The sequence below is a fragment of the Phalangium opilio genome, unplaced genomic scaffold (assembly GCF_054372755.1).
Source record: "Phalangium opilio isolate 3A_F unplaced genomic scaffold, DU_Popi_V2 ptg000101l_1, whole genome shotgun sequence".
Classification (NCBI taxonomy): domain Eukaryota; kingdom Metazoa; phylum Arthropoda; class Arachnida; order Opiliones; family Phalangiidae; genus Phalangium; species Phalangium opilio.
Window position 1 is genome coordinate 4,670,169 of NW_028324204.1, and position 12,611 is coordinate 4,682,779.

General features: G+C 36.5%; 1 long non-coding RNA gene across 2 annotated transcripts; it reads right to left on the minus strand.

Annotated features, from left to right (window-relative positions):
* Positions 1-490: 490 nt before the first annotated feature.
* Positions 491-4,258, minus strand: LOC149630998 (uncharacterized). Of its 2 annotated transcripts, none has more exons than XR_016374020.1 (3): positions 3,908-4,258; positions 2,426-3,843; positions 491-1,709 (listed from the first exon to the last, which is right to left on the minus strand). It is a non-coding gene; the product is annotated as an uncharacterized LOC149630998 (long non-coding RNA). The 2 variants fall into 2 exon arrangements; XR_016374021.1 differs by having other exon boundaries at positions 491-1,694; positions 2,622-3,843; positions 3,908-4,257.
* Positions 4,259-12,611: the final 8,353 nt, after the last annotated feature.

A 12,611-nucleotide genomic window follows, 5' to 3' on the forward strand; every position in this document is an offset into this window, starting at 1 on the left:
AACTCGCGTCGACGCGACGCGAATGACGAAAATTACGTATTTTGAGACTGAGGAGAGGCGAAATAGCCCGGCGGCCTCCTTTTAGGTCCCCCCTTGTATTTTGAAAGTGGGACTGGGGCTATGGCGCGCCTATACCTAGGCACTTATACCTTCTCGCTATCAAACTATATATCCCTTCTTGGTTTCGTGATATTAATTCCAGGGCGGGTTTTGTCTCTAATATACACTCTGAATATTTGACTGTAGAATGTAATCTTAACAAGATGGCCCCGGCCAGATTACACTTTTGCGCGCCCTCTAGTGACTAGAATTAGTATTACTATATTCATTGACCCCGACAAATTTATAATTTTCAGGTTTTTTTCCATTGTTTATAAAATAGCATTCCGATTATGAATAAAACCAATCTAGTAAGAATTTGGTTTACAGTTTAATTAAATAAGTAATTAACTGTAGTGTTCAAGTCTTGGTGGATTAATTAGGCTAGATATACTAATCAATATCCAAGATTTATTCTACCATATGATTATGGTCATTCGTTACATTGGGTGGCAAGGATGCCGCTTGAGTGCGGATAAAGAAGTGAGGAGTGTTCTCTCCTATACGCGATGTACGAGGTTACCTCCCATTTTAAAATGTGAGTAGTTTTTGGTAATCGCCATCTAGTGAGCGAATTCTGTACTTTGATTTTATTCCGTATTTTAAAAATGGCCGCGGACAACAACAATCTTTATGACACAGAGTTAACCCTTTGTCAGGTCCCGAATGAAGTTTGCAAACCCACGATCTCCACTCCCTTAAATCCCTATCACTACTTTTACAGCCAAGAACGGAACATGTTCTACCCCAGCTTGCCATTTTTATTTTTCAAAACTTACTAATTACCAATGAGAATTAAAAAATATGTTCAAATCATCGGATTCACCGAGCCAAAGGATTTCAGACGGTGGTTTTGAACTTCCTGCTTTTGAACGCTAGATGGCTTTAAACACCGACGTTTAAAGAGACAAAAATACCGAATTTTACGCTTTACTTCGACGCTAGATGGCGGTATCAAAAACTACTAAGACGCAATGGCAGCCCACCTTTAATTTGCCTGGTAAACGACGTATATCTCATGCTTAGAAAATGGGGGTTACAATCAATCATATCTGAGGATGGGGCGCCATCTAGGTTGTGTTTGGAATAGGCGGGAATTACGAATATAGCAATACTCTCCCGTGAGATTAAAACCCAGTGACTGTATGAGTCTTAAGATAATGTGAGGGTTTAACAATAAAATTCGAAGATCATTGGCAACTTGTAATATTGCGCTATGCATTTGTAACAGTTTGGTTGAGCTAAATGAGGTAGATTGTAATTCAGATTTAACTTTGTTTAAGTCACTATTTTATACTGTCCTTTATGAGGTTATTGTTATTGTGGTGAAAAGTTTGTTTAAAGTCATTATTTATACTGTCCTTTATGAGGTTATTGTTATTATGGTGAAACGTTTGTTTAAACTCATTATTTATACTGTCCTTCATGAGGTTATTGTTATTATGGTGAAAACTTGGTTTAGCTGCTGTCTCATAGGTTGAGCCTTTCAGGCGCTCGTCTGTTTCGGAGTGGGTTGCGGCGAATTGGTGTCGCGGATGTGGTGGTGGTCCTTGGGACCAGTGACCCTCGCATTAATTATTATTTTACCGGTCCCACTATAAATTAAATTTCTAAAATGGTGAGAATAAAAAGCACGTAAAGACACAAAAGTAAAGAAGCTGAAAATTGTAATTGAATTTGAATTTTTTACTGTAGGAAAAAGTAGCATATAACAATCCATAACAGTTAACTTTTATTTCTTATCACAATTTTTCAACTAGTTGCCACTAAATATCAATCAACATGTCTAATGATATTTGAAGTTCTTAATCCTTTTCTGAACTAGCCTTATTCCTTATTGCATTTTCCATAAATTCAGCGGCAATATCTTCTCTCGCTATCAGTAAGCCAGATCAAAATCTTGTAATGTGACCATGCACTACTGAGAAATACGACTACTGACAACTAGTACTGGCTATGGTCTAGACTGTCGACTACAAGAGACTCATTCTAGAGTATAGACGCTAGACAAGATCAATAGTCAATAGAATACAAAACTTTTGTAGGGAAGTTGTAGCCAAGGAGTACTAACTACCTAGGAGTAGAATTGGTAGAAAATGTGTTGAGCTAGAAAAATTCTAAAATGGAACCCCGAATTTATAAACTGGTCCCACCGTCTATTTTTTCCAAAAACCCTAATTAATAAAGTGCTCCCTGATACCACTGACCCCAACTTTTGGAATAAATAAACTGGTCCGAGCAATTAATCACCGCCTCCTATATGTAATATAGGAGGCGGTGAATTAATAAACTGGTTTGGGACTTGTAAACCTGTCTTATTTCCTACCCTGTAGTGACGAGCCCATGATGTAAACAATAAAGATGGCCGCGAGCTACGAGGTTTAAGCCTCGGTCTTTAGTGTATCGGGGAGACGGGGGACTCGGGGTCCGAGTAACGGGAGTTTCTGAAGCGTTTGCAAATCTTATTTAAATTTATATTTTTATTATTATGTAACCGATTTATATTACTGAACGAATTGTACCTTATACTGTAGCAGACCTTGTTAGTTAGGCGAAGGTTTTTCAACTGTTGCTGATATTTAACTAGTTATCCCACCGCATGGATATTTTAAAATCCTTTCCTAACATTCGAATAAGGTACACACTTCGGCGTATGAGCCTGAGGTTAGGAAAAAACATTGCTTTGATGACGATGGCCTAGGTTGCCAAACTAACAAAAAATTCTTGGCAACAGAGCTGCCAGAATACAAAGTTTAAGGAAGACAAAATAGTGAAATTTTGCTAGTCCATTCTTAAACAAAATTGTATGTTCTTTCTGGACTGGTACAGTTTTACTACCCCCATAATAGGAAAGGCCTATTAATAATTATCTTAATGTTCTTTTTATTAATGAGCTTAAGTTGTAAATTGTCCATGCCTTTTAATAATTATCTTAATGTTCTTTTTATTGATGATTGTTTATGCCTATTAATATTTATCTTAATGTTCTTTTTATTGATGAGCTTAAGTTGTAAATTTTTAATTTGATACTTTCAAAGTAACGTTAATTAAACCTTCAATACCTTGATTTAAATTTTAATTTATAATCCTTATTTAATTTAAGGATGATGTCAGTTTGTAAGTCTCGTTAATTTAATTCCCCCTTTCCCACAGAGAGGGTCTGAAAATTTAAATCACTTGGCAGAGACTGGAGATCTTCAACATTCAGTGACAGACTCTGAATCTCAATGGGCATTTAAAAAACTGTATAAATTTAAATTGAAATTCCAAATTATAATTAAATACTTTTTGTTTGATATGTTGATATTAACGTAATCAATCCTTGAATACTCTATTGGTACTATCAACACCATCGTTAAATTTATTACTTAAATAATATAATTTTTTTTAAATATAATAATCAAATTAGCGACTTATAATTTGTTAACTTTAAATGAGTATGTTTCACTGATTAAAATTACATTTCTAAAAATTGTTAGGTTGATAGCACTTTCATGTTTCATGTAGAAATTTCATATTTCCGTGGATGGAGAGATGAACACGTTGATTCCGTTTGTCGTTGATTGAAATTAGATTCATTTTGATCATAAATTTCATTTTATATTTTGAGTTGTTGATTTTATGAGATTGTTGATTTTATTTTTATAATTATCACTTACGTAACTGTTATTAGTAGATGAACCCAGCGAGAGCGGAAACTGCCAAAATGATTAGTTAATTTTGCAAAGAATCTGCAATTTAATTCTGCAAAAATCTACCTATTATTTTATGTCAGTTCCGTTAAGTGATCATTTAATTTTAAACTTGCCAAACAAATAGTGAGCAATGGTACCTCCGTCCCAAACTAGTTATAGTTTTAAAACGCTGACTCGAGTTTCATTTTGTTAATACATTTAATTTTATTAGTAAATCAACCTGCCTAACTTTTAAGCAGACGAGTCTTAAAAAACGATATCATTGGTGAAATTAGAAAACTCTCTCTGCTTAGCGCGCCTTCTGTCGGGGAGAACCTTAATTTCTTTTTTGATTAATATGATAATATTAATTGTAATGTTTAAGTTCCCAAGTAGAAATCTAATCTTGCCTAGGATTAAAAAGATATATAATAATTATAAATTGCAAAAAAAAAATTGCAAGCAACTGTCTCTCCTCCTCTAGCGCGATACAATATATATGCGACAGCATCCAGTGGCGGGCGTCGGGGAGGTGGGGGGTCCATATCTAAAGCCAGACAGTTGCACAGTTCTCTCTCTCTCGTCTCCCGCTAAACCCACGCAGTAAGTGCGGGCGTCGGGGAGGTGGGGGGGGGGGGTCCATATCCTAACTCTCTCTTTCTTCTCTTCAGTATAATTTAACTCGCTCTGTAATACAACCAAGCGTGGCTTCGTGGTAGAGCGCGCGGTCGGGCGACTTCACTGGCGTCTCGTATGGATCAGGACATTGCGGGTTCGAGGCCCGGCGCCGACAGAAAAATAATTTCAATTGAAATTAAATACGTTACGCCACCTATGAGGTGTGAGGTGAACTACGGGTGAATTTCGAGTCGAAAATTCGCGGGAAATTTGAAATTCAAAAGTTTATTTATGACGAAACTTATTATGCGGTTACACCAAATCCAGCCAGCCGTCCAGCCAACAGAGGTCAGAACAATACTTTCGCTGCTCTAAAGAGCGCAAAAGTAAAAATCAGTAGCATTGAAAGTGCTGAAATGACTATGGTGTGTAGGGAATAATTAGACCCTCCTGCTATAATTGTCCCAAGCTAGTCCATTTTGGGTTTTTTTATCAGACTAATTGAGAATCTTATTTCTATTTTAAATGAATGATATTGTTTCCAATACCTCCATAGATTTTGCAAATTAAACGATATAATTGCAATAGATCTAGCCTTGTTCAGGAACTTCAAAATCCTGACGATCAGGCTCTTAATAAAATCCCTTATTGCGAAAGCCAAGAAACGAATATCGAAGTTCAGGTTATTCCCGGCGATGACGAAGCTCGGAATAGCATGACCAATGAAGCTCAAATTCCAGAACCAAAGTCAGACCACTGTCAACTCACATCAAGGTAAACATTATAAGTATAAAACAATAAACTAGCCCTTTTTATTACTTGGCATATCAAAATTTAAACACTTTTCGGTCAATTTTCAGTTTGTCTGAAGAAACTATGCAAACGGGTGTTTCTATAAGGTATAGTAAACGTAAACTGAAACAATAAAGATCTGAATACCTTATACCTATGAAAATTTCATCTTTACATTTAATAGTGCTCAATGTTCCGAGAAATCATTTACCGACGACACACTCAGGCATTTATTAAAATTTGGTAGTTTTGTGAATCATTTGATTTTAAAACTGGGATTTCATGATTTATCATTTCCAGTTACTCCAACGAAGATAAAATTTGCGGAAGATTTTACTCAAACAATGAAAACGGTTTGGAATCAATGCGATGTGTGTTTATCTTACATTTAAAGTTATGATACAATGTTAATACAAAAATCTATTTTTAGAACTCTAAAAGGAAACTTTTTGAGGATAGTAGCCATTCTGAGAGTTCGAGTGGGCCATCAACTCTAAAATTTCTTACGTGTGGGAAATCTCAATGCATGGTAATTTTTTCACATATCTTTTAACAATTTTTACTCAGGCAAAAATGCAATTTCTATAATTTTGCGACAGGTTGACTTGGTACCAGGAATGGGAGTTCAAGTAACAGCAGGCCAAAAAGCGTCACTTGAGCTCATAGGCTCTGAAACCCCAGGAAAATTAATAAGGGCTATATTAGTAACCCTCTATTCAGCTGAAGAGCTACAAAACTTAAGCGCGCAACGAAAAAGGGGTTGCCAAGGCATATCTCAAGAGGTTCTGGATGTCATAAAAGGTCAGTAATGTAATTTAAAGTACTAATATTATAGAAAACTACAGCACACTGATGTTAAATTTATATTTCAGGTTTCCAAGTGATAAAATCACAAATGAATATGTTACCAGAGTTATCAACTATAAATGTCACTCCGTAAAGAGAGCTCTGAAAAGAAAAGACGTCGAGTAAACGTCATTAAAAAAAGATTTTTTTGCATGACGTACTGAACTTTGCATAACTTCTTTTGAATTGAAAAAAGTCTTTTTCTTGTGAGAATTTCAATGTTTCAATAAATTTATCTTAATAAATTCAGCGCTTTGGATATGATTAGTAATATATTACTTTTATGCAATCTTAAATTTAGTTTAAGTAGGATTTATATCACTTTTTTCAAGTTACATTAATGTGGATTTCTAAAATTTTTCAATGCGTTAATTTTCTGGCTTTTTAATAACTTTCTATTTAGTTGGTTTTAAGTGGTTTATATTAACTTAGAATTAAGTGGGTTTTAAGTGGTTTATATTAACTTAGAATTAAGTGCGTTTTAAGTGGGTTATATTAACTTAGAATTAAGTGCGTTTTAAGTGGGTTTTAAGTGGTTTATATTAACTTAGAATTAAGTGCGTTTTAAGTGGGTTATATTAACTTAGAATTAAGTGGGTTTTAAGTGGTTAATATTAACTTAGAATTAAGTGCGTTTTAAGTGGGTTTTAAGTGGTTTATATTAACTTAGAATTAAGTGCGTTTTAAGTGGGTTATATTAACTTAGAATTAAGTGGGTTTTAAGTGGTTAATATTAACTTAGAATTAAGTGGGTTTTAAGTGGTTAATATTAACTTAGAATTAAGTGCGCTTTAAGTGGTTTATATTAACTTAGAATTAAGTGCGTTTTAAGTTGATTATATTAGCTTTGCCTTAAGTTTTTTTTAAGTTGTTAAAATTAAGAACGAATTAAGTTGGTTTTAAGTGGTTAATATTAACAATGAACTAAGTTGCTTTTAACTTGTTCATCTTAGCTTGGCGTTAAGTTGTTTTTAAGTAGCTAATATTGGCTCAATAGAGTTGGTTTTAAGTTCTTATTGAAGTGTGAAATTAGTTCATTTTAAGTATGCATTTGTCCCAAATACAAATTTAAAACGAAGTGCGAAACAACCAAAACAAGTATGTGATAAGTTTTTCGCAACAACTTATTTTTTGGTAAGGGACAACAAAACTTTGGCGTAAAGAAGTTAAGTTTGAAGAACCACCGTCGCAAACAAGATCTACTGTTTCTAGCCCGACAGTGTTTATGGCCCACATACAACGCATAACCGTATTAGAATTAACAGAATGGGATACTGGTTTAGCAAACATGAAGTATGGTCCTATAATATCAAATTTGGTAAACGCTGCTCTCCAGAGGAAATGCAAAACATACTCAGCTTCAAGAACTTCAGTTACGTTCGGTTCTTTGTAAAGATCTTCCAATGAGGCTAACTCTTTACAATCTAACTGATGACCAATGTATTGATCGTTTTGAGAGTTCCAAATCAATTTGCCTATTACTTTTACCTCGTCAAAAAAAGGATGCCTTCTTTGGGAGGTTTAGCGTGTTCTAGATATTTTTCACAGTGCGCCTCAAATGAAACTGGTGTTATAGAAACTAAACCCAAAACCGTTTATTGGGAATGCAGTGATATTTGTAATGTTCGAACTCGAGCCATTGCGAAAGTGCTAACTTTCATAAACACGGTTGCGAATGCGAATGAAAAATCACTGACTAAAATTATTGAGTCAGGTTTGGACCTTTGGGATTTTAGAAAGAAATTTTGCACTAAATCCAACGTGTCTATAACACCAGATGGAGCTGAGATCGTGGTGAGAATAGTTCCATTGCTGGGACACACGGCATATTGCGCTGATTGTGAAGAGTGCCAAAGCCATTTACGTCCTTTTGCTGAACTGGCTCCTCATTATTCGGGAATTAAAACCACTTTATTTATCACGTGAAGGCGTTGCTTAACGCGTTAACAAAGATTTCGAATGAAATTGAAAGTGGTGATTACGATTCTCTCACCAAAATCATGGGGGAATTGCAGGCCCGTCGTCAGGGGAGGGCCAGGTGGGCCCGGCCTTACCTACAATGCGTTTGGCCCTACCTGAAATATTTCCAAAATTCATGGAAACTGCTCGTGGCCCTACCAATAGTTTCATTGGCCCAACGCCGCTACCCTTAACCCCACTAGACTACGTTCATGATAAGCCTATAAATCCCATATAATTAAAAAAAAATTTAAAAAATTATTGTCACTTCGTAGACTGTGGTGGAGATGATTCCAGTGTTGCCAATGTTTCGGTGTTAAAAGACATGAGAGAATATCACGAGAAACTCCCGGTTTCCAAAGAAGTAGAAAAGAAACGGAAGGCTTCTAAAAAGGTGAAAGAGCCAGAAGCCATAATTTCGAAGGCAGAAAATGAGGACGATGAAAATGCGCTGCAAGAGAAAGAAATTGTTATCGAAACCGAACACACGATGGGTGATGTGGAAGCTGCCATGTAAATGAATTTCGAGACTGATGTTGACTATGTGGAGTTACTAAACTCGGATCAAAAGAGAATTTATGATCACATCATGGATCACTTTTCCCAAGAAGGAGAAAAATCTGGAAACAAGTGCCTTTTCTTGTAGGGACCTGGTGGCACTGGCAAATCGTTTCTTATCGACACTCTCGCCAACGCCGTAAGGCGGCGCTTTCAAAATCCTGCTTGCGTGGCAATTGCCGCGGTAACGAGTTTGGCAGCATTGAATGTTAATGGCGTAACGTTACACAGATTGCAAAACTGCAATTGAAACAATTGATCTGAGTATCCAAACTTTGCGAGTTGGAGACAGTTTTATGTGCGTAGTTTGGAATGATATCTTGGAACGTTTGAACAATGTGAGCCAGCTTCTGCAAACTGAAAGCCTTCATTTGAAGATCGTTTTTGATCACATGAAATCTCTTGGAGAATTGGTTCAGGGTGTTCGCTCAGATTTTAGTCATTTTGAGGAAGCGGCTAGGAATTTACTAATGACAACGAAAATGGTCTCAAATGATGAGGAACCAAACAACCTCAGTATCGTTCAGAAGGAAAACGCAAAACAAAGCGCAAAAAGAGATGTCATGAGCCTAACCAGTGTGCTTCGTCGGCATACGATTTCACTCCTCAAGAAATGTTTAGAATACAAACATTTATAGTTATATGTGATAGTTTAATAACAGAGTTGGACAAACGTGCTCATGCGTACAAGCTTGTTCATAAGGATTTTTCCTTCACGTTTGATTATTTAAGTGTAGATATGACTTGACTTACAAGAGAAAGGCGTCGCACGATCTAAAAGAATGACCTTGGTCAAGAGCTCGAAAATGGCATAATTTATTTTCACGAGCAAGTGAAGGAAGAAGCTGAAGCTCAAGACCTGAAAAGGCTAAATGAACTTGAATGAAGCTCGAAAATCCTGAGCATTATGAGAGATGTACTGAATGGAAACTGTTTCCCTAATATAACTTTCAATGCCGTCTGTGAAGGTGAGAGATCATTTTCGAAATTGAACCAATGCCAATTAAGAAAATAAAAAGATTTCAAATATTGGTTTCAAATGAAGGTTTTGGAACTTTTATGAAAATGTTTTAATTATTTTAGGAGGATTACTTTGAAGATGAAATTAGCATAGCTGCTCACATAAAATGTCTTCAGGAGGAATGGAAGAAAACCAAGCCAAACCAAGTCATAGTGGATGAAAAAATGAAAAAAAAAACTTTTCAAGTTAGGCGAAAAGTTTGCGTTGAAAAGTCGGTGCCGGAAATCATAGAAAATTATCCAAATTTGACTGTCGAACAAGAAGTAATATTAATTATAATTATTAAGCTAGGATATTTAATACATTAGAATTTCCCATTAAATATTAAGTTGATGTCCCTTTATAATTATAAACAAGACGGCCCAAGGGCTCGTAATAGTAGCCACATCGTGCGAGTGAATAGCCCCTCTATACCCTACCCTAATGAGTGGATAACCCCTCTATAACTTACCCTAATGAGTGAATAGCGCTATCTTTTACAATGCTTAAATGATTTACCGTGCATAAAATCAGAGTTAATAGCCCCTCGATGCCCTACTCTAAACAGTGATAAAATTATAACCGTATAAACTTACTTACGCTGTAATTCTAATATTCCGGCGAATCGAAGAACAGATATTTATGCCCAGAAACGTTTGAAAGCGAAAGTTTAGTTATAGTGATTATCCCTCGAATTACCTTTAGCAATGCTAAAATGATCAAACGCGTAACGCTCATTTAACACTATGTTAGCTCTATCTAAACCCATACCCCAAAGATACAAGTTCAGAAGTATCCGACCCCAAAGATACAAGTTCAGAAGTATCCGACCCCAAAGATACAAGTTCAGAAGTATCCGACCCCAAAGATACAAGTTCAGAAGTATCCGACCCCAAAGATACAAGTTCAGAAGTATCCGACCCCAAAGATACAAGTTCAGAAGTATCCGACCCCAAAGATACAAGTTCAGAAGCATCCGACCCCAAAGATACAAGTTCAGAAGTATCCGACCCCAAAGATACAAGTTCAGAAGTATCCGACCCCAAAGATACAAGTTCAGAAGTATCCGACCCCAAAGATACAAGTTCAGAAGTATCCGACCCCAAAGATACAAGTTCAGAAGTATCCGACCCCAAAGATACAAGTTCAGAAGTATCCGACCCCAAAGATACAAGTTCAGAAGTATCCGACCCCAAAGATACAAGTTCAGAAGTATCCGACCCCAAAGATACAAGTTCAGAAGTATCCGACCCCAAAGATACAAGTTCAGAAGTATCCGACCCCAAAGATACAAGTTCAGAAGTATCCGACCCCAAAGATACAAGTTCATTATAGTGATTACCCATTTTAGTGATTATCCCCTCGAATTACCTTTAGCAATGCTAAAATGATCAAACGCATTACGCTCATTTAACACTATGTTAGCTCTATCTAAACCCACATTTGAATTAACCGCCAAAACGTTCCAGTCAATCATAACATAGATGGCGATAGCTACCGAACGAGAACAAAAAGGGGAAAATCGTTATCTATTTAATTAGCACACAAATAAAAAGAAAATAAATATAAAAACCCTAAACATACAAATTCATAAGTATCCGACCCCACAGATTAAGAGGTACCCCACCCCACATCACCCCGACATTTTAGAGATAAAAATAAATAATAAAAAACTCGGAGTTTCTATCAAGTCTCTATGGCTCAATGGTAGAGTCTTTGCTTACCACGCCAACGACCCGGGTTCGATTCCCGGCTGCGATCCGAAAAAAATTTTAATTAAAATTAAATCTCTAACCGAGCCCAGTTACCCCTATGGGTGGGTTGTGGTAATGTGGAGTTCCTTTTAAGCCAAAAAATAACGATAACGAAAGCGAAAACTCCGGCCACATGTACTACTACTACTACTACTACTACTACTACTACTACTACTACTACTACGGCTCGGGTCAAACTAAGAGCCTCATCGTATACTACGATGTGGCTAAAAAACGCCTTGGTTTGGACCAAGACCGAAAACACAAACGATATGTGTGAGGTTTATCAATTGGCTGAAGTTCAGATATTGCAATTTTTTTTAGTTATTTTTATCCATTTAATCCTTAATTCAATCAACTGATTTTACTGTTAATCGATCTATTCCCTCTAAATTAATTGAAAAAAATACATATCTACGCTTTTCCAAGAACAATTACATTTTCCGAAAACATTTTATCATGAAATTAATTATTTTGAAGGGAGTACGTGCTGAGGGATCAACAATGAATATTTGAAATACTCTGTCTAAAGAGACCAAGCGAACTTTGACATAATTCGAAAGGAAAATGCAAATATTTAAAAGTGGATGAAAAAACCAGGGTGTTGCACTAATTCATACATTTAATTTCGTATATCGAATTGCAACATTTCTAATGTCGTGACTATGAAGGAAAGGTTGCACTGCAATTTCCCTCTTCGTACTTTAGAATTTCTTGGTCATAACTCAAGTTTCATTTGAAACGTCACCACCCCTTTCTACACAGTTGGCGTTACTTGTACGCCGGTAACGTATTACGCGTAATAATTTTAGCACGCGTAAATACCATTTCGGAAAACACACTGTGGCGAGGCCACCATTGGGTATTCTCCCTCGCACCAAGGGTCACCGCCAGACGGTAACAAAGTTGACAACAGGCTGGAGGCTAGTCAACTTGCACTGCCTATAGCGGTGCTTCTAGGCGAGAGAAAAAAGACCTTATAACGGCATCACACCTGTGTTTTAATTCTCTGTAATTTCTAAAACGGTCTACTCACTTACAAATGAACACCGATTAGACTGAGTGATCGGTCCTTCAGGCGCTAGTGAGTGTCAAGCCACAACAATAATCATCTTGAATACGAATGTTTTAAAGTTTTAGGTTATTAAGGTGGGCGGGCAAGTCCGGAGAGTCATGTACCGTTCACTAATGTGAAAAGGTTTCGACCTATATGGTAATATTGGCTGAGTGTGTTACCACGGCTCAGATGACCCATACACTGGAACCACTGGTGATTTCAAAATTTTATATATTGGGGAAATGGAAGGGGGG